At 37.6% G+C, this 23,635-nt stretch overlaps 1 pseudogene across 1 annotated transcript; it reads right to left on the bottom strand.

Annotated features, from left to right (window-relative positions):
- Nucleotides 1-800: 800 nt before the first annotated feature.
- Nucleotides 801-1,540, bottom strand: LOC311580646 (spliceosome-associated protein CWC15 homolog; annotated as a pseudogene). The gene has a single exon. The product of its transcript is annotated as a spliceosome-associated protein CWC15 homolog (transcript).
- Between the last annotated feature and the right edge of the window lie 22,095 nt (nt 1,541-23,635).

The raw sequence follows: 23,635 nt of genomic DNA, 5'->3' as shown, positions 1-23,635 counted from the left end.
TGTTTTGGTTTTGTGGTTAACAAAGAAGAATATGAGTATCTGATACAGTAAATAAATCTGTGGGGAGACCCTGGTGTGGCACTTGGCATTCATGCTCACTTTAGCAAATTCAGAAGCACTACTTTAGTTACATTTTCACTTTCTGGCATGAGTTTTATGTCACAGTGAGGTAATCCCTTCATCAGTTTGCAATCAGTTCTGTACACTGAATACTTAATGTAGTTTTGTGATCAAATGAAGATGACACTTGTCTTTTAATATTTTTTTCTCTTTGGTGAAAAAACATTAAACTTTAATTTGCTAAATTTCACATTTGAGTGATGTTCTATCTATTAACTTCATTGTATATACAGCTTTTGCCTTTATTATCACTAACAACTTGTACGAGATAACACATTTAACTCTTCTAATGGGCAAAAATATTCTGTCTCCTAAATGTGACATGTTCTTCATCCTATTCATGGTAATTTGTGTCATTTCTATATTTAGGTTATTATAAATATCATTGAAATTAATGTTTACAGGGATGTGTTGTATGTACATGTACTAACTCATTTAGGCATTTGTCTAACTGAATTTGTTAAGTCTCTTATTTTTTAATTAGGTTAAAAATATTTGTTGCAAGTAGATTCCCTTTTCCCCATATTAAAAAACAAAACTAAGACTGGAAACATTCAGGCATGGAAACTAGGTAGACCCATCCCTAAATCCACTATCAGATAAAGAACCACTAAGAGAATGAGACTGAGAAACTTAAAACTGAGAAAGCACAAAAACAATAAACAAAAAAGTCAAATCGATCCTTAGCATTTCAGTCTTTAATCAAGCACATAAAACTGCACCACATAATATGTTTCTCCATGAACTTTTTATGAAATTCAAATCAAAGTGTATCATTTGCAAATCTCTTGTCTTTCTTCTGGTCATCTATACCCTTTGCACAGTTGTTAAAAATGACACTATTGGTCCCACTTTCTTCTAAGATTGAAGTTGGCCGGAGGCTGGCATGGGCCAGTGAGATTAAGGAGAGGGTTCCATGCGAATTCTCTCTTCCTCTGCTTTCTGTTCTTGCTCCTTCCTGGCCTGCTGTTCAGCTCTCTCCTTGTTGATCTTTCCCAGCTCTGCAAGAAGAGCCACAGTGTCATCGTCAGCACTCTCCTCTTCAAAATCCTCATCGTCTTCATTTGTGAGAGGATCGTCTGCATCAAGGTTGGCAGCAGGAATCTGGTCTAAGTGGGGCTTCTTTGACACTGAAGAGGAAGTTGTATGTTCTCGGGTTAGACGGTCCCTATTTTTTTTCCCTTGGAGAAGCTCTCTCTCTCTCTCTTCCACCTCTTTTCTGAAGATGAACCTCTTTAGGGGCATCCTGTGTAGTTTGTCTGTATTTTATCTTAGTATGCGAGGGAATGTCTCTGCTTGAATACTGTTTTGAGAGCTGGCTCAAACCACCTTCTCTTTTTCCTCTTCTACCTCGTGCAGGTTCCAACGTTGGCCTGGCTGCTGTTGTCATCTTTTATTCTTCATTGGGTCTGATGCAGTACCTTCTGAATTTGTTAAGTCTTATCACAGAGTTTTAACACTTTCATGAACCTCTAAAGTACATCAGTGAGAGTTTTCTGGGTGTGGACTTACATTAAATGAGCTGGGTGTGAAACCATGGCTACTTGCATGCTTGGGAGGCTGAGAATTATGAACCTACTCAGTCCATTAGGTAGGGTGCATCTATAGCTTCAATCTGGTCCTTAAGAACCAAAGCATTGCTAGATAGCCACTGATGCTCAGTCCACCTGGAAGGCCAATGAGACATGGTACTGATGCCAAAAAGGATGATACAGTAATGACCGCAATGCATTAGGTAGGAGTCAAGACATTTCCTTCAGGCTTTTTTTTTTTCTGTCCACACATGTTTACTTTCAAATGTTCATTGTAATGAGTCATGGGTCTACTTTGAGGCCTACACCATCAATACTGGATCCTCACTGGCACTGCTCATGGATATGCCGTTGTTGTTGTGTGTCATGGAGATTCTTAAGCTTTGGATCTGCAGGACTGGCCCCTTCATGTGTTCCAGCAGATCTTACATGGGGTAGATGTTGGGGTGAGGCCAACTCAGAGCCCTGGATCAGGGCCTGGAAGTAGCTAAATTATTCAGCCTGCCAGTTCTCCTGCTCCCTTGTTCTCAGGACAGGGCCAGATCTCCTGTTCCTGTGTCCTCAGTGGCAGGGTCACATCTCCTGCTCCCCTGCCCACAGGGTAGTGCCATCTCTCCTGATCCTGTGTTCTCAGGGCCAGCTCTTATGCTCCCATGTCTTCAGGGCGGGGCCAGCTCTCCTGCTCGTGTATCCTTAGGGCCAGCTCTCCAGCGCCCATTCAATTTGCCAGTTTGTTGCTGGCTGTCAAGGCCTGGATGGCCTCCGACTCCTGTATCTTGTGGGCCAGCAAACAGGTGGCAATGGAGGCCCCTTAAGTCTTCGTTGAGCTGTTTGCAGAAACCACTGATGCCGACCCAGCTCAGCTCCTTGTTCAGGGGATTTGTAGCTCTGTTGATTGGCACCTCCAGAGTCTCTGACTCCATCTCAGGCTCGATCCTCCACAGGACTCCATCTCGGCACTGCCCCAGAGTCTATTTCTTCATGGTCTTGACCTTAAGCACTGAGCATGGCCCCGGCACACGAGAGGTGGCCCTTGAGGCTGGTGGTATGGGTGGTATAGTCACCACTCGGGCTCGAACATCACCACCTCCACCAATGCCATCTCCTTGGTGCGACCCACGCCAGACAGTGGTCGCCAGCAGCAACCCGAGAAGCAGCAGCAGTGGTGGAGGCTGAAGGAGATGGCCTTGGGGGCCACTGCAGAAGAGGAGATGGCAGCAGTGGCCATCTGGGCCCCTGGGCGCTCACCTGAGCTTGGCTTCATGGTCCTGAGGCACGGCAAGGGGGGCTCCTTCAGACTTCTTTGCAGAGGTCAGGGCTCTATTCTTTTTTAATGGCTGATTAAAACTCCATTATATATATATATATATATATATATATATATATATATATATATATATATATATATATGTGTGTGTGTGTGTGTGTGTGTGTGTGTGTGTGTGTGTGTGTGTGTGTGTGTGTGTGTGTGTGTGTGCTGTTGTTAAACATCTATGTATAAGTAGGGTTCTTGCTGCTGTGAGTAGTGCCAAATCTAACATGGGTGTGCAAATATAATTTTTCATCTGGACTTTAATTCATTTGAATCTGACAAATTTTACAAAAATCTCAAGAGTTCTATGCCTGGGTCATATAATAGTTCTATTGCTTATATCTAGATTTCTTTTTTCTTCTTTCTTTCTTTCTTTCTTTCCTTTTTTTGTGTTTTGTTTTTTTGTTTGTTTGTTTGTTTTTGTTTTTTTGGTGAAAGTCTATATTGATTTTTATAGAAGCTGCAATAATTTATTGGATGTCATCTTTTGATACCAAATACTTGTAATTCTGGCATCATCCTACTTGTCCATTGTTTTTTCTTCTTTTTGTTGTGGGAGAAGTCATAAGTAACAAGACTATGATATAATTCTTGGTTGTGTTAATTCACATTTCAAGTTTCTTTTGAATTATTTCATTGGGTTATTGCCTCCTTTCAGGTCATGAAACCGCATCTTTCATTTGGTTGTGGAGAATCCAGATGTATCCATATTCCAGTTCAAAACACTGCTCTTTCTCTTTGTCTTGACATTCTCATCCAAAGCCAACTAATCACAAGCATCAGTATTTATTTCTGTGCTGTCAACTATAATTCATCAATTGCATGCCTGTTCTTATGTCAATGCTGTCCTCTTTTGTTTATAAATTTTATAATAACTTTATTTATTTATTTATTCACTTTACATCTCGGCCATAGCTCCCTCTCTTCTTTCCTCCACTCCTCTGTCCTGTTGCTCAGAAAAGGGGAGAGCCTATCCATCCACACCAACTCAAGTTGAATCAGAACTGCGTTTACCCTCTTCCACCATGGCCTGGCAAAACGGTCCCATCTGAAGGGTGTGATTGAAAGACAGGCAACAGATTCCATGTCACAGAAAGCCCCTGCTCACCTCACTAGTGAACCCACATGAAGCCTGAGCTGCCCATTGGCTATAGCTATGTAGAGGACCTAGGTCCAGCCCATGTATGATTCTTGGTTGGTACTTCAGACTCCACAGGCCCCTCCGGGCCCAGGTTAGTTGGCTTTGTTGGTCTTCTAGTAGAGCTCTTATCTCCTTTAGCTCCTTTTATCCTTCTCTCTATTTTTCCACTAGACTATACTAAGCCCAATGTTTGGTTGCAAGTCTCCACAACTGCTGCTGGGTGAAGGCTCTCAGAGGACAATTCTGATAGGCTTCTATCTGCAAGGAGAGCATAGTATTCTTAATAGTGTCAGTGGCTGGCTCTTTCCCATGGACAAGGTCTTGGGTTGGTCCAGGTATTAATTGGACCAATTTCCTCCGTTATAATAAGTTTTGAAATAAAATAATATGGCTTCTATTTTTAAGTTTTATTTTTCATTTTTTAATTTTTTTTTTCTGAAACAGCGTTTCTCTGTGTAGCCTTGACTGTCCTGGACTCACTTTGTAAACCAGGCTGACCTCTGCTTCTGGAGTGCTGGGATTAAAGGCATGCGCCACAACCACCCAGCTTATTTTTAAGTTTTGAAAGAGTAATTATCACTTATGTTTATTCATCTCAAGATGAATTTCAGGCCAGAGTGTTATGGTGCATATATATGACTCAAGCACACAGAGGGCTGAGTAAAGGAGATGATGGCTTTGGAGACCGTGTGGACCACATAGTAGGACTCTTGCTCCAAAATGTGCTTTCCCCCTATCTTTTCTCCCAATGTTTATGCATGTTTTTCAGAATTTTTCATTTACTATTTCTAACCTGTTTCTGATCTACTATTTAGTTTGTCAGAGGTGTTTTGTTGCATTTTTTTTAATTTCATTTAGATTGGTGATCTTGGTCTCTGTGCCCCTTCAGCGTCAGCCTTCGTCAGAGGCAAGCCTGAGGCCCTTGTGCAGAAAGACGGCATTGATTCTTGATGGAAACCCACAGAGGTTGCTCATTGTGGTGATTTTAATCAGGTTCAGGATCAGGTCCATCTCTAACAACTTTCCATGGCCCACAATCCAGATTGTAGTATCTGTGTCGGTCTTGCTCAGGTCAAGGTGCCCCAACGTCTCTTTAGTGCTCAGAGCCCCTTTGTTCCCACTTTGTTCATCCTCTTATTCCAGAAGATAAACCTTTTCTCTGGGGAAAGCTTGGGTGTTGCCACGAGTTAATCTGTTTTATTGTCAAAGGATCCTTAAAATCATAAAAGCATCTTTAAATGCCATATTCTGTAGGTCTCTGAGGGTTTTGAAGACCTTATCTAACTATTTTATCTTACCTATCTATAGAATCCTACTTACCTGTTAAACCTAGGTGTATGTTCTTGTGATGAAAATAGACTAGTAATTGACATGGCCATGAGTTGGTCAGCTTAAACAGCCTGCAATAGCACCTTCGAAGTATTGGAAGTAAACAAACCTTGTATTATAATTGAATTGTATGGGTACATTACCTCCTATTAGAGTAGCAATATATTTAACATGTGTGAATAAGAATTCTATACTAATGTATCAAAATTAAACTTATTTCACATCAATATACTAAATTCTATACCAGTAAATTAAAAATAACTTTGTTTATGAGTAACAGTTAAAACCTTAAGTTGAGGAGTAGGTTCAATAATCTACTTTTTACCCTGCCATCCCTATATATTTCTATATTCCCCCTTCTTTTTTTGACCCCTATCTTCATACCTAAGAAAGATAAAGGGAAGGAGAAAAATTTTTAAGTCCAGCCTTGTTTTCTCACTGAATAAGATCTATAATGAAAGTAAACATCCATATCCCCCCACCCCAAAAAAAAACAACAAAAAAATCCTGCCTAACCCTCCTTAAGGGATATGGAGTATCATTTTCTTTTTAAGGCTTCTTCTGGATAATTTGGGATGAATAATACCTTTGTAGGGGCACAAATATAATTGGGGGAAATGGCTAAGCAAGCTCAGAATAGCGATTGTTGTCCAGCTTCTAAATGTTGAGATATTCCAGGCTTAATAGAAGTCCTGTGTGGGACAATCATATCTCTCTGCCTGCTCCTCAGCAGCCAGCCAGACCCTAATGGGTCAGAAACAGCAAGCAAGCAGGGACTGAACCCAGAGGACGGTCCTTCTTTTAGAACCATAAAAGTAATTAATCCTATTTCCTTGGCCTTTAGAATGTGCTAATTAAAGTATGTGGCACCTGCTGTCCTTCCTCTGAGTGCCACCAGGTCTCCCCCCTCCAGGGGACATGGTCAAAGGTGAGGCACCAGAGTATGTGAGAAAGTAATATCCCACTCTCCACTCTACTGTGGAGAGTGTTCTGTCCATTGGTTAGAACTGGGTAGGGGTTTAAGGTTTACCGCCTGTATTGTCCTTGGCTGGTGCCTTAGTTTGAGCGGGACCCCTGAGCCCAAATCTGTCTATCATACAGCAGGTTACCAAGAAGAGACTTGATACCCTATGATCATATACAGGGGGAGGTAATCCCCCCTCAGGAACAGTCATAGGGGAGGGGAGTAAGGGGAAAATGGGAGGGAGGGAAGAAGGGGAGGATACAAGGGATGGGATAACCATTGAGATGTAACAAGAATAAATTAATAAAGGAGAAAAAAAATAAAGTATGTGGCACTACCTCCCAGAGTTCATGTGGAAAGAGTCTTTGTTCTACGTTGGAGAGAAGAGCGGTCATCGAAGAGGTAGTGGATTGAATTACGTCTAGGAGGATGAGATAAGTTCTTTTTTCTATACTTCTACAACCCGCAACTGCTAAAATGTGCACTATAAGCCAAATCCATGAGATCCACAACCAGGTTTCCAGGACCAAGACATCTTGGACATGGCAAGTAGCACTTTTATCTTGTGTGTAACAACTGTATAATTCTATTTAAGGTCCACTCAATGGGAAGAAACTCAGGTCTGGTTCTGTACTCCAGCTACTATGAATGTCAGTAAGGCCGTGGGTCTAGAGGAGAACCCATTGCTGTCACTTTCTCAAACCAGTATAATTTCTACCGGAATATTTCCTATCCTCATCCTCACAAATTAGTGTAACTTTCACTATTCATCAAAGACCCATTCATTCTCAGTGTGGGCAGCTCCCATTGCATAAGCTGGGTCTTAGGGTGAATAACAAGGAAGGAGTAGGGACAGATCCCCGAGAACCAGTAAGCCTCCTCCTCCATAGATCTTTTTTGGTTATTTTGTCACATCAACTAGAAAAGTAACTAATACCTTTGTTTGTTATTACTTTGGTGTGTGTGTGTGTGTGTGTGTGTGTGTGTGTGTGTGTGTGTGTGTGTGTGTGTAGAGTAGTTGGGACTAAGCTATTAAAATCAGGAATCTGATAAATAAACAAAACAAAAATCCTTCTGACTATTTGTTTCCAGGAAGCCTCACTTTTATTTTCAGACTCACTTTTTGATTAAGCTTCTACCTTTTGAATGTGAATTTAATAAAATAAAAATGCTACATTGTACATAAAATAGAGGTCCTACTGATTATATGTTAAATACTATTAATGGTAAAAAAAAAAAAAACCCAAAAGTAGAGATGTACCTCAGAGACGCTTAAAGAAAAAGTGTGAGAATTTGTGCTTGAACCCATACTCTGAGACAGTACCTTATTAAAAAAATTCACTTGTGCGCTTCAGAGTTATTCTAATCTGCAACACAAGGCTCTAGATTATATTGCTGTGCACAGTAGACACCGCAGCCATCTGTCATTGCAGTGGCATCCTGCTTAGCCTAGAGAGGCTGTGCTGCTACATAGGAAGACTGTAATCCTTTTGTGGTAGAAATGACTTTGGGGGCCTTTTATCTTAATGGTTATGTTAGCATTCCTTCAGCACAGGTTGGGAGAACGTGACCAGGATGTTGCAGGATTATTATAGGGGATGAAAGCCAGTTAGATACAAGTGTGTCTATGAACTGAATCAATAATACAACATTCAGAATGCTCTTCTGAAGGCATTTCTGTTCTCCTGTGTTTTATCATTTTAAAGTGAAGCAATAAAATAGCATGTTAAAATCAGAAACCAGTGTTTGGTCTTACAGAGCACAGATAATTGTTTTATTTCTTATAAACATAAAAAGAAAAAAAAACAAAGTTAAAAAGAATTTTAAAGCACAACTTATTGTGATATATTTCTTTTAATTTAAAATACTATATTTCTCTGCCTAAAATAAAATTTAAAAGATAACCAAGTCTTCAGTATGGTTAATTACTTCTCTCCATTTAGAATGATGAGAAGGTCCATCACAATTTATTTATAGAACTATAGAAAGACATTTTTCTCATTATTTTTATTTCATGTTTTCTCTTTATTTCAAGTTTCTTTGCAAGTTTTTGAACATTTGATAAAACCATAACAAAATTAATTTTGAAGGGGAATCATCAAAGCAGACAAGTTATTAAGTATGCATCCCTACAGAGATGTAACTAAAATATTAAAGTTGACATTACAGATTTAATATAATGAAATGGGGATAAAAAAATGTTACCTTAACATATTAATATGGATTTTGAAGGATTTTTCTGAATATGTGAAAGTATGTGGGGATTTCTTAAACAAAAAAATAAGTTAAATAACGATTGAGATGGTTATTTAATTGTCAAGTTGACACAACATAGACTCAACTGGGAAGAGAGTTTCAGTGAGGTACTGCCTGCATTAGGTTGGACTGTGGGTGGATCAGTGGAGACATTATTGCTTTAAATTAACTGCTATGGGTAGAACAACCCACAATGAGGGGAACCATTCCCCAGGTCTGAGTTCCTACATCCTATGAGCAAACAACTGGAAGTGAGCACAATCAAGTAAGTGAATTCAATTATATTAATTTTCTATGTTCTAGACTACAGATGTCCCAAACTGTGACTCTCAATCTAAAGTTCCTGCCTTGACTTTTTTATGAATTCTAAGACTGACTTAGAATAAAAATCTAAAATAAGCCCCTATTTGCTCAATGTTGCTTTCTCTTGGGACATTTTTTTTTTTTTACAAAAGAAATAAAACCAGAAAAATAACTAAAGGAGAACATTAGAAAAAGTGATCCTATGGCTGGAAAGATGGCTCAGAGGATAAGAGCACTAGCTGCTCTTCCCAAGTTCCTGAGTTGGAATCCCAGCAACCATATGGTGGCTCATAACCATCTATAATGAGACCCTGTGCCCTCTTCTGGCCTGCTGGCATACATGCAGGCAGAATATTATATATAAACATATGGTATGGTATTATGTGAACAAATTCAACTCAGTGCTTCATCAGATAGAGTTATCATGACACCCAAGAAATAAGAAAGTAAAAGAACCATTGGGAAGCAAAGAGAAGTATTACTAAGCTTTATAAAGTAAGAAAACACGTTTAAAACAGAGATTCAGTTATACGCCTACATTTTCCTTTCTTGTCAAAAAATACTGATGAATTACTCAAAATGTGACCAATAAATATTCTGGAAAAATCACAATAAAACCATTAATTAGCACAATGAGGACATGCATATCAAGTTTTATAAAAGTTCCTTAAAGGGTTAAGTCCCAAACCTCACTCTATAATGACTGTTTCCTGTGCCCTTCTGGTCTTGCTTGGGACTGTTCAACCCTCCCTTCCTTCTCATATCACCACTTTGCAATGGGAATGTCTGTTTTATACCTTTTCCATATTGAGTCTTATAAACATACTACCTGTCAGACCTCATGGGATCAAAACTGAACAGAAAATTTGCCTCAGAAGCAAAATGGCCTTATCCACATCATGTCTGTCTTAGATGACACATAAGGGACACTTTGGATTTTAGATGCCAGAGCTGACCCTGGTGCAAGCTACGGATTTGGAAAGTGTCTCAATACAGTGCAAGTGCTTTCACGTGAGAAGATATGGGTTGGATTCAGCTACCCACACCAAATTTCTGAGTAATGATATTTGAATTTGACTCTTTCAGGAAGTAATCAGGGAGAACTGGACCTTCATGATGTTCTCAGTGTCCTTTCAAGAAGGCAGAGAGAAAAGTCAGTCAACTGTCTTTCTACCATCTAAGGACACCATGATACAGAAAGGAGGAGAAACTTCACCTTCTGAAAAAACCCAACCTGAGAAAATTCTCTACAAGGTTTTATTGGTTGAGTTTATAAATTTGGACAGTTTAACAAAATATGTAGGCTGTCTTGTCAAAGAGCCTGTGTTGGTCCCAGCATTTCTTAGAGAGATCTCTGTATGAATAATTTCCTCCATAATAAACAGGAAACCATCTGCTCTTCAGAGAATGTGACACAGAAATAATGGCATGTGTTCTCATTCAAAATTAATACAACACAGTAATAAATGGAGCACAATAACCCATTGTAAGTGAAAACATAAGCATTTTCAAATTTTATTACAACTGAATATAATAAAGCATATACCATATCTCTACATTTTATTTACTATTGTCTCATCCAAAATAGAAGCCGTAAGCATAAGTCAACTGCTTCCAACAAAGGACAATCTCAATTAATGTTTTTAATTTAGAGGTAACACAAATGATACTAGACAAGTTTAAAGACAATAACTTTAAAAATGCTTTACAAACTATGTTCTAATGTTCCTGGTGAGGGAAGATACTCTACTGGATACCAAAAGAGAAACATAGACACTAACCTAGCCACAAAACCAGTGACCTACAACCTGAAAGGCATGCCAGGACAACAGTGGAGTAGAACTTGTGGGAGTAACCAATCAATGTCTGATTTGGCCTAAGGCCCACTCCATGAGAAGGAACCCATAACGGCACTCCTTGGGTAAACAAGAATGAAAGACCAAATAGCTCAGAGATCTAGGGTAAAACCAAACACTACTGGTCTAAAAAGAGAATCAATAAAATGATTTTTTAAAGAAAAAATACTTGTGGAGGATGGATATAGAAGTACTGGGGGAAACGTGGGATTGGGGTACATGAAGTGAAATTCAGAAAGAATTAATAAAATTTTATGTTAAAATAAAAAAGAAAAATACATGACAAAATTGAGTTTTTATGGAAAAAGAAAATTCCATTAATTTGTATTTAAACACTGCTTTTGAATAGACCTGAGTAGTAAAAGAAAGCTGTTTTCTAAAATTTAACATACACAGTGATGCTTAATGTAAAATTATCACTTAATAATTGTGGCTTGTACCACTAATGAGAAGTACAGAACTCAGCTAATTAAGGTGAAATAACAACTTCAAGATAATTCAATTTAATGCACATTTACTTATTTAAGTGGTTAAATTCTCACTTTGCATAAAGAACAAATAAAACATTCATGCTTGTCTGTATGTTTCAAGAAATAGTAAATGGCTTTCTTATTATGAGTGTTGAGTAGCTTTTGATTTTACCAATAAGTTTCAGCTAATTATTCGCAAATTAAACTGAAGGATGCTCTGCTTGGGAGGATTTATAAGACGTAAGAATGTGGTTCACATACCCCCAGAGACTTGCATGATCAGAACAGCTTGTAAATCTAATAAGTAATTAAACTGTACATTTAACATAAGAGAAGATATTGAGATTCAACACCCCCTTTGCCAACCTAGATGGTATTATTCTAAATGGTGTTCCTGTTAATGTTTTACCACTCAATATTAATTATTTAAATTACACACACAGACACATCTCCTTTTAGTGGGTTAAGTATTGGACTATCTTGGATTTTCTTTTTAAAAAAACAATGATAATAATGGTAATAATAATAATGGAATTCTAGAGAGTTCTATTTTAAGAATATTTGAAACATTTGTAGTTAAAGTGTTGTGGCTTTTTAATATAAATGAAGATGTATATTCATGCGTGAAATTATTCCAGATTCTTTCCAATTTTCAACGACTCTAGGAACCCAATGGAGAGAAGAAAACAGGTGTCTCTATTCTCCCTGCTGCTGGCAGAGCAGGCCTGGAGCACAGCTGCAGACCCAAGGGTGACTGACACCAGGGCTCACTATCACAGATTTCCCTGAAAGCCCCCTCAGCTCATTGTGGTGAAGAAAGTGTTTTACAATGTGTGGCCGAAAACCCATCTGCAGTCGCTACCCTATGATAACTCTTCTTGGTGCTGTTCATTAGTGGAAAAATACTAGATCTACGCTATACCATATCCTTGGTGTGCTTCTGTGCCAGGTGAGATGAGGGTCCGTGATTAGAGAGCAGCTACGTGAGCCAGTGATGGGGTTAGAGGCATCATATATTCTCTTTCCTCACATGAAAAAGCTTAGGTGTGTCCTCAAGCATCTACCTGCCCACTCTACTCTCAGTCACACATGTTATAAAGGCAGTGAACTATGTTCTTTATTTTTGGTAGCATTTGTTTAAATGACTCTGTATAACAGGACATACACAAATACCCAGCTTCCTGCAACTTGTTCTGTGATCTCTTTCATTACAGTTCTGTTTCTTAACAGTAAAAAATTTTTCACTGAATATAGGAATTGGAAGTAGTAGAGTGTTGTGTCATGCTTCTTTCAAGAAATATTTCATTTATGCAAGCATAAATTGGTAGTTTAAGGTATTCATTTGGAGATGCAATGGGGAAAATGGAACAATAAAACAATATATAATAATTTTCCAGTTTGGTGTGCACTGAAAATTACTTAAGATAGCAGTGTCTTCATTTTAGATCATAGGTAAAAAATTGGATATCATCTTCTTCACATTACCGTTATGTTTTGAAATACACCAACAGCATTTTAGAGACTCCCATTTCAGTTTAACACATCACATATTAGTTTTGTCAAATATATGTAGGCAAGAGGGCAACCATGGAGCGATGTCTTCAGACAAGTGCTTAGAGATAGATTAACAGGGCCTGTTTCCCAGTGAGGTATCTGCTGTTTTCAGAAACCATTAAAGGAGCTCTTGTTTGCAGTGCTTATCTTGCTACCAGCCGGTGCCATCTGTGCGCGTCAGTGTGAGGCATGGTTCAACTCCACACCCAGCAGTGGCTCAGCATGTTCGAAGCGAAGACAAGTGCTGAAGAAGTGGCAAACGATGGGGAAAAGAAAGAACGACATGAAAGAAAATGGAAAAACAATGACAAAACCCCAAAGGAAATTCTAGAAGTCACTTAAGAAATTAATTCCTCCTTTTTTTTTTTTTTTTGGTGCTTATATGTCCATGAGACACTGTATTTTAAGACACAGTTCATATCATTTTATGTTTTAATATTCTGTGCTAAGCATTACTTCCCTTCATGTTCCCTTCGGTTTTATTTATCAGCTAGCTATTACTAATTGCATTTTCATCCAGATGAGAAGAGTAAATCTCATATAGCTGAAGTCATTTTCTCTCACAAAACAGTTTTTGACTTAAGATTGGGACCGGAATCAGTATGTGCCAAAGCCCTTGTCCTTTCCACTGTTTTTTCAACTAAATTCAGCTCTCTGATTTCTCTATGCTTCCTGAAGCAGCAGTGCCCTGGTTACTGGGGTCATCATTACCAACACCTCCTTAAGGTCTGCTTTCCTCACTCTGCAAGAAAACATTATTACTAATAGTTCTTACTATTTATTCTGTTAATTTATAAACAGTTTCAATCTGTAACAAGGGGTGGATTGAGATCGTGCATGATGTTTCCAACTCTCTCTTAGTCATTGTATAAAATATGAAAAGAAAAGACAGAAGAGATTGCCATTTGAAAAGGTATTCACCTAATGTCATATCCAAGCTAAGAAACAATTTTGAAGAGTTTAAAATCCCAGCCTGTGCCCTGTCCCCTCAGCTTGTGATCAAGTAGCAACAGTTTGGTGTAACAGCTGTGTTACACAAGTTCCCACAGCAGACTTCAGAGTTTCAGGTCCCTGGTCTAGAAAGAATGGTTCGTGTTACTGTCTGTATGTTATCACTGTTTTGTGAATTAAATTCATTTAAATAAAGTTGTTAAAATAATAGTGGCAAATTTGGTGAAGTATCCATTTAGTATAGTAAGAAATTGAGTAAAAGAAGACAAAAAATAATTAAGGCCATAGAGCCTAGAAATGACAAAGCTTGGTCTTTGTTGGAAGACTCCTGTAGGCATCTCACATCAACAAAAATTAACCACAAACGGATCAAAGCCTAAACGTTTGAAACTGACAAAAAATAAAAATACTTAGAAGGTACCCTTGGAAATGAAGATGGAGTAAATGACCTTATGAGTAGGATTCTATTTTCCCTGGATTATGGGCAACAATTGACCAATGGGACCTCTCAAAACTAGAAAGCTTCTATACAGTAAAAGAAACAGTCAATCAAGTGAGGAGGAAGCAAGGGATAGAGAAGAATTTTTGCAAAGTATAAATCTATGATAGAAAATTAATTACATAGTATATAAATAATTTTTAAAAACTGACTTAAGAAAGCAAAGGACCCAGTTGAAAAATGTGGTTTGGCATCTGAACAAAGAGGTTTTAAGATAAGAAATAAGGGTCAGGCAGTGGTAGCATACACATTTAATGCCAGCCCCTGGGAAGCAGAAGCAGGCACTTGGAGGGTGTGATCTGTATCTGACCTGGAAATCTCCTTCCTTGCCTCTCATAGTAACATAAGAAGCAATCAATGCAAGCTGCCCATGGAGAAAAGCAAGCAACAGTCTTTTCTATCTGGAAAGCCAGGAATCACAACACTGACCAGCATGGCAAGATATTCATGAGATCCTCTCTCTCCTACTCTCCCCACAAAAAAAATTTTTTGCACTCCTATTACCCTCCCTACCCCTTCTCCCACATGGCTCCCTCCCTCCATATACTTAGGATGTCTACTTTATTTCATCTTCTGAATGAGATTCAAGCATCTTCCCTTGGACCCTCCTTGGGTCTGTGGGATGTAACATGGTTATCCTGTGCATTATGGCTAATGTCCACTTACAAGTGAACATATACCATCACTCGGGATGATCTTCTCTAGTTCCATCCATTTACCTGGGGGTGTAAGATGGAATCTTAGAGTGATTTGGATTTCTCTGATGATTAAGGACATTGAGCATTTTTCTAAGTGCATCTCGACCATTAGAGATTTCTTTGATGAGAATTCTCTGTTTAGCTCTGTGTCACATTTTTAATTTGGTTATTTTGTTTGTTGGTGTTTAATTTCTTGAGTTCCTTATATATTTTGGATAATAGCCCTCTGTCCAATGTAGGTGAAGATCTTTTCCCATTCTGCAGGCTGATGTTTTGTCCTGTTATCCTATTGGCAGTGTCCTTTACAGAATCTTTTCAGTTTCATGAAGTACTATTTATTTGGTCTTAGTGCCTGAACTATTTATTGGTGTTCTGTTCAGGAAGTTGTCTCCTGTTCAAAAACCAGAAATCAGTGGGGGAACATTTCTGGGATGAGGTAGGCCCCTGAGAGTCTACGAGTGTGGCCTTGCCTGAGATTTCTAGGAACCTGAAGTCTCCACCTCCTGGAACCTAGTGGGACTTGCACTGTAGCCAGAGCAACACCAAGAGACCCATACAATCTTTTACCCAAAATAAGCCTCTCCTAAAAGAAGTGTAGGGATAAAGATGGAGCAGAGATTGAGGAAACAGCAAATGACTGGCCCCCTGATACTTTCCTGGCATAATTTCTAAATCCATTCTAAATACTAATCCTTACATTCACAGATAAATGTAGTATTCATTTCTCTTCAAAGAAGTTTGTACTTGCAGCAGTTGGAAATTAAGAATTCTAAAGCTGGTCAAAGTGCAGAAAACAAATACCCATTAGATGGCAAGTCTCCAGTTGAAACAACTACAGTGTAACTCCAACTCCAAAGGCTCAGGTCACATTGTAGAAGAGGGGATGAAAATATAACAGAAGCTACAGAACCAGGGCATTTGCTGGGAGGTAATGTCTTCTAGAAAGGACAGTGAAAGTGCACCCATGAGAGCACAACAATATAGTCATTTAAACAAGACCAGCACAATGACACCAGTTGACATGAAAATATTAATCAATGACTATCGTACAAGTTCCCAAGAGGAAGAGCTATAGGCAATTACTGCTAAGATAGAGAGATTCAGTCTCCTCCAGGGAAAAAACCCATTAGGTTACCTAATCAAATAGGTCAGCCCTAAACACACATAGCTTTGAGCAACTTGAAATGGATTCTACAAGTTATCTGTGCATGTGTGTGTACTCTTGTAAGTGAAAAGCTTTTGTGGAAGTGTATGCTTGTCTTTGCAGTGCTGAGGACATGGGGACAAGTCAATCCCTGGAGGTCTCTAGTTATCCATCCTACCCAAATCCAAAGCCAGAAATTTTTTGAGATTCTGTCTCAAAAAATAAAGCAGAAGTCCACAGATTAATACAATATATTTGAATTTGAAAGACAGTAGAAGGGACACAGGAGGATTTGGAGGAGGGAGGGAGCAGAGAAATTGGTGTGAATACTGTGCTTGTGTATGAAATTCTTATTTTTAATTAAAGATAGAAGTTGGAAGTAATACTTAAGATTATTAACAATCTCTTTCCCCCTCTCTCTCCCCCTGCCTTCCTCCATTTAACCCCCCCTCTCTCACATAAATAACACTACAACTAAAAGTGATAAGTAAAGAATATTTTATTAGGAGATGCAGCATCAAAACAGCTAATCATTTAGTGCTAAAACTGCAACTGTTACGATTATATAAAATTTTGAATTTTTAACAAAAATCTCACTACATTTTTACCTTGACATATCCACTGTTACTCCCAGGTAAGAGTCAAGATTTTTATACTGCATTAATTCTGACAGGAAGAAAATACAGATCTTAAGATAAAATATTCTCTAGTCAAACAGTTAAAAAATAAATTGTAAGAAATCAAATTATTTTATTGTTAACATATATTCATTGTGCAAAATGATTAATTCCATTGCATTTTATACATGTATAAAATATACGTTGACCACATTCACCCCAATTTTTTCTCTTCTCACTTTACTTTCCTCCTGGTTCTCTTCTTTTAACATAATCACTGCTCTATTTATTATCTCATATGTTTAAATCTGTTTTCCACATTTGAAAGAAAATATTAAATGCTTGTCATTCTGAGTCTGGGTTCTCAGCTTAAGAAGATCATCTTCACCCCTTCTATTTCCATGCAAATGATATGAATTTATTCTTCTTTATCATTCAGTAAACACCCCTGTATTTATATACTACATTCTCTCTTCCACTCCTATCTCCACAGTGGCTGTACTAATCTGCATTCTCACTGACAGTGGGTAAGTTGCCATCCCTCATTCTACACGTCTTCTTTTCATCCCCATCCATGTTTTTTTCTCAATAATGGGCTTTTTGCTTAGGATGAGATTGAGTTTCTATGCAGTTATGACTTTTGTGTCACTGAAAGATAAGGATTTTGGAAATTTTAAATGAGTTTATAAGGCAAAAAAAACCCTTTCATTAGAAGGAGGTGTACAGAGGAAAGAAATAGAACTTGAGATAGTTATGTATACATGCATGCACAGCACTTGAGAGAGTGAGGAGCTCTGCAAATTCAAGCAACCAGGACCACAGATGCCTGTGTTAAGAGTGTGGAGAGATGGAAGGGAGTTGGGGAGGAAAAGGGGGAAGAAGGAAAGAGGGAGAGACGGTCAGGAGGGGGAGGAATTGGAGACAGAAGGAAGGAAGAAAGGAAGGAAAGAAGGAAGAAAAAATAAGAAAGAAAAAAAGAAAGAAAGAAAGAAGAAAAAAGAAAAAAAGAAAGAAAGATGGCATTGCTTCCCAGAAGCTTTCTACCTTGCTTTTAGACACAATACTTCAATGGGGTCTGTGGCTCCTGATTTGGGTAGGCTGGCTAAAGCTCTCCGGACAACCTGCTGTTCTCATTTCCTATGCACTGGGATTACAAGGACATGCCACCAGACTCAACTTTTTATTCACATGGGTGTTGGGGATCAAACTTAGTTCCTAATTTTTATGTAGCAAGCACTTCACTAAATAAGGTATTTCATATTTAAAGTCCCCAGCCTTCTACAGAAGATAAACTATATTAACAATTGTTATCTCTCAGTGTCTTCTCAAAATTCTACCCCAATTTCCTTCCATTTACTGTTTCTAATGGCCTCAGTACTTCAATATTTCAAACTAAAACAAGGATGATTTTTGTCTTCAGTAACAAAAGGAAAACCACCAAGCTAATGGATGCGAATTAATAATTCTTCAGTTGTTCAAGCACAGGTGGATGCAGTGGAAGCCATGAGAAAGAGCACAGCGTTGCTGTTCTTGTCCTAACCAGTTACTGTGGTGTGACCCTTGGGAACTCAGACCATTCTGCCACTCAGACCATTCAGACCACCATGAACTCTACATATATTTCAGGATTTATATATTGTATGCTATAAGTGATAGTTACTATAAACATATTGAATCATTAAATATCAGTCAGTCCTTTTATTCCTTTAACAAATGTTTTGTTATAAATATGTTAAGTACCATGTTATCCAAAATTGATATTATAGTTTCCACAGCTTTGCTAAGGGTTGGGACCATCTAAAATGGCCCAGAACAACTCTCACTTCCTGTGTTCATATCACTGTGTAGCCTCTGCCCTTAAAGGGGGGTTGTATTTCATTTCTTGCCTTAAATTGATACAATGGAAAAAATGGCAGAAACAGTTTGCTGCCTGAACAGTCACCCACACTCTATAATGTTGGAGCATCCTCTTCAGCCTTCTGGCCCAATATATCTGAGAGACATATTTGTGAGGCAGGATCTATTGAGGACTTGCTTACCCTCTCTTGGTAGAGTATGGATTTTGATTATGCCTGCATCCAAGCTTGCTCATTTTCAGGCAGATTTCTGTCTGTGGCAGAAAGGAGAACATTTTGAGCAGTGGCTGGTTTGCCACGTAATTAACTTTTATTCCTTCTCAAGACTTTGATGGGGTTGAAGACCAGATAGTTTAGTCTTACAATTAAGCTTAGTTGTTTAGGGTTTACGATGTTTTTAGATCTAGATAGATGTTTTACGTTGATAGAGATGAGAAATGATAGATATTGATTTTCATTCAGAATTTTAGACTCACCAAGATAGGAAAGATATTTTCTTCAAGGCTGCCAAATACAAATAGCGAAAACACTATGAATGTAACATGAATATAATTCCTGATTATTTTATGGTTCTTTTTGCTGTAGGTAGTTTATTTTATTTATGTGTAATAATGTAAATGTATATGTAAGAAAAGATATATAATAAAAAAATTAACAAAGAAAAAACAACAACAAAAAACAACAACAAAAAATTAAATAAATTGATACAATGCCCCAGTTGTTGCAGGATGCCACTTTAACAGAGTAAATTAATAAAAGATTGTGTGTGTTCTTTCTTGTTTGTTTGTTTCTTCTTTTAAATTTGTGTTTGCCTGTTTTTGTCCTCCAAGAGAGAATAAAAGAAGTGTGGAGTTAGAAGGATGATGAGACGGGGAGTATTTAGGAGGAGGTTGGAGACAGAAGGCACGATTGGAATGTATTGACTGATTTTTTTTTTCAATAAAAAAAGATGTGTTTTGAACACTCCTCCACTGTCTTATTCTCCTTCAGGTCACTTGTCCTGGGGAAATCCTTGTTAGGAGGCAGTGCTAAGAAAAGCTAACACCTGACAGGATTCACAGGACAAGCCTTGAAGGAGCTCTTCTCTAAAGCTAAAGCTTCAGAAAATAAGTAAAAAAAAAAAAAAAAAAAAAAAAAAAAAGCCAAACCCACCTCCATCACAGAACTGAGAAGAAACATTCACTAAGGCAGGTACAGATTTCCGACCAGCAGACATGGTGAGACAATACAAATCTCTTAGGCCACGGTGCATGGGAGGAATGCATCTAAGATTAATAACACTCAACACTATAGCTTTATACAGCTTCCCAGAAATCCTACATGACTTATTAGACATTACAATATTTTGCTAAATGAGAGTAATCAGGGGAGAAAGTGAAGTTTAATAAGATTTAAATTGTGGAAAGAAATTTTAAACACACTAGGGCTTAACTCATGCTGTTTTCTTACTGACATGAATTTAAGTAATGAATGACTCTATTTGTAATCTGCTCTATATTTTTTATCACTAGATATATGTGATGAATTTATTATTAAAGAGAGATGTTATAATTCTGTTTGACATGGAATTATTTGCTCTTAAATTTTTATATATCAAGTAGAAAATTCTCCACTCATCTGATTTAGCATTTGCTTGGAAGTAAATGACTTGTTTTATTACAAAAAATATTATATGATGCCATCGCACCTGGAAACAATGAAGCCTTCTGTCCTATTGTATGGACTGACTATTTTGAGAGTAACTGTGATTTTTCTCAGAAAGAAGTTACAGGAATGGCTCATGCTTTGCATTTGCAGACTTATTTCAGGAAAAAATGTAGTTACTACATTAAATGCCATCCCATGTGTATGTAAAAGATGCTAAGTGAAATCTCCATGGTTTTACTCACCAAAGGTAGGATAAACATGGCCAAAACAGACAGAACCATGAGCAAAGTAAAGTGGGACAAAAATAGAAAGCTAAAGTTCTCTATCTTCCATTTTATACTGTTTACACGGCTGTTTGCCGTGTAAAAAGTTTACACTTTACCAAAAGAACCAATTTCCTCCTGGAATGAGCACACACATAGGTTGCACAAACCTAAGTGATTACTACTGGACACATGAACATTACTTATATAATAACATATAATATTTAATTATATGTTACTATATGTTATAATATATTATATATTATAATAGAACATATATTATAATATAATAACACATAATCTATAATTATACATTATTTATATATTATATAAAATATAACACACATATATAATGTACCAGTGTGTGTGGTTTGTGCGTGTGTGTATGTGTGTGTGTGTGTGTTAACTGGACTCAGTAGGTTGATACAGTGTGTATGATCATATGTATTTGTTTAATTTGATACACACATATATATATATATATATGTAAATGTAACAATAATTACAGAAGAAAAGATCACAAATTTGGAAAGGGAAGTATAGAGGAAGTAGAAGTTGGGACAGAGAAAGAGGATCAATGAAGGTGTAGCGTACATATATGAAGATCACAAAAATCTCTAAAATACATTTTAAAAAGTTTATGCCGACAACTATATAATCAGAGCTATGTACCAAATCTAAATTTTAAACATATATTGGCTCTTGATGAGGCATAGGACATTTCTAACACTTTGTCATGGTGGTAATTCTATAAAATGTGGCAACAAGAATTAAAACATTATTCTTGCTTATTGTTTTTCATAACTTTTGTCTAAAATACTAGCAGTGTTTACAGCTGGCATCTATCCACCTTAGACATAGTTTCAAGATTATTCTGCCAATGGTATTCCATGTCTGACACATTCCAGTGTTATAGCCGTGTTCTCTCCTACTATAAGGTGCGATCCCCACAGGATGGTCACACAAGAACAGTGGTACTGGCCAGTCAGTCTAGTCCATTGGCATGTTCTTTCATTTTACATTTTAATTATCATATTTAATATAATGGTTCATATAAATGCAGGTTTGTAACAGAGCTTCAACAACAAATAACCAAACAGAACTGAAACTATTAAAGCAGAAATTTGAGGGCTCCTTTAGTTAAGCCATTGTACTCAGTTATTTTTCTCTAATAAGGCAAAGCATAACAGGATATTTCTAAAATATTGACTAAGCTTTGACCAAAGTGATAGAACAATATAAATAAAGAAATATTAATATATGGAGCTGGAGAGATGGCTGAGCAGTTAAGAGCACTGACTACTCTACTCTTCCAGAGGTCCTGAGTTGAATTCCCAGCAACCACATGGTGGCTCACAACCACCTATAATGTGATCTGGTGCATACTGTATACATAATAAATAAATCTCAAAAAATAAATATTAATATAAATTTCATTGTTTATTTGTGTGTTCTTCAGTAGTTGAGCAACTGAAATGAACATGTAAGATCGCTGAAGCCATCGTCTACCTAAGATGATGTTGAAAACCTATGTTATTTTTTAACACATGTGATAGTCCTTTTGTGACTTGAAGGATAAGGGCTTTATCAGCAGATTTTCCTCTCTGGGGAGACAGGCAGACAGAGGGACAAGAGCATGGTAGAAGTTCTTAGAAAATTTCAGGCCCCAACACCAGAGAGAGAAATTATGGCTTGCTCTCTAAAGAGAATCTGATCACCTTATAAAACATCTTTAAAGGCTGAACTCAATTAATAAAGTAAACCAATTATGCTGGTTTAAATACTACAAGACTAGCCTCTTTATGCCACAGGAAATAATGAAAATTAGGTTATCCTTGTATTTATGAAATTAGGTGGTATTAGTTTAATAATATACATTTAACATGAGAAGTTTCTTTTAAAAATACTTTAAATAAGTCTCAGTTTAGGAATATTTTCTTTTCCTAGGCTTTTTCAATATTTAATTTGTGATTTGTAGCATAAAGAAATCTGCTGATAATGGCACTGCAGGTTCATAGAAAGCTATTATCTATAAGCAATCATGGCTTGATGTATGTGACTTAGTTCATTACATAAAATATTCACTAAATGTTCTTTTAATTTGTGTATCAGATAAGAGATGAATTCATTTTATCACGCAGTGGTCCCTCAGGGAATTCTATGCTTTTTTTAAAAAATCAGTTTAGGAATATGCGAGGTGGCTCAGATGGTAAAATATTTGCACTATAAGCCTGAGGGTCTGAGTCTGATCCCCAGGATCTACACATAAGATCCAGGCATGGCATCAAGTGCTTATGATTCCAACATGAAGGAGGTAGAAGCGGGTGAGTTCCTGGGCATTAGTGGGCAACCAACCTAGCCTAAACAGAAAGTCCTGGGTTCTAGTGAGAGACCTTAGCTCCAAAAATTTGGTAGATGGTTTCCGATATCACACACACACACACACACACACACACACACACACTCACTCGCTCACACACACAGAATTTTAAAACTAATAATAATCTTTTAAAAAAATACATGCAATGAAAATCAGCCTAACGCAGAGCTAACTGAGCTCGGTACTAACTAACATAAACACACCGGAGAGTCAGAAGTACTGCCGATTACATATCTAGCTATTCCACATCATTTAAAACCAACCCATCACTCATGTGACCAAGCAAGACGTCTAACCTAATCCCATTTGTTTCTGTTGTAAGCATATTATCTAAAACCCTTAGACGTGTGACCTTTATAGAGTAAGGGTAGAATAGTCTCACCCCTTGTACAAGCAAAGAAAACCCTTCCCAATAATGCCTTCAGCTCCCACACAAGGTTTCCGTTTTGAAGGGTGTTTTTATAATTTTTCAGACACTGCAGTCCACTCATTGCTGCTCCCTGTTTGCAGCTAGCTACTTCCTCCACTAGTAGCCTCTGAAATGAAGGTCATGTTAATGATGCAGGTGTTAGTTTTATTTGCAATCCTCTCGGGACAAGTGGATATATTCTAAGCAGACAATTGTGCCCCTCAGCTTGACTATCATAGTAACGAAACAAAGTATTTCAAGAAACTGAAAGTGCCCCGAAGAAGTCTCTCATGGGAAGAGAGAAAATGATGAAGTCTAGATCCAGACCAAGAGG

The sequence above is a fragment of the Acomys minous genome (assembly GCF_964271855.1).
Source record: "Acomys minous genome assembly, chromosome: 13".
Taxonomy (NCBI): Eukaryota; Metazoa; Chordata; class Mammalia; order Rodentia; family Muridae; genus Acomys; species Acomys minous.
This window is presented reverse-complemented; position numbering and strand designations above follow the sequence as displayed.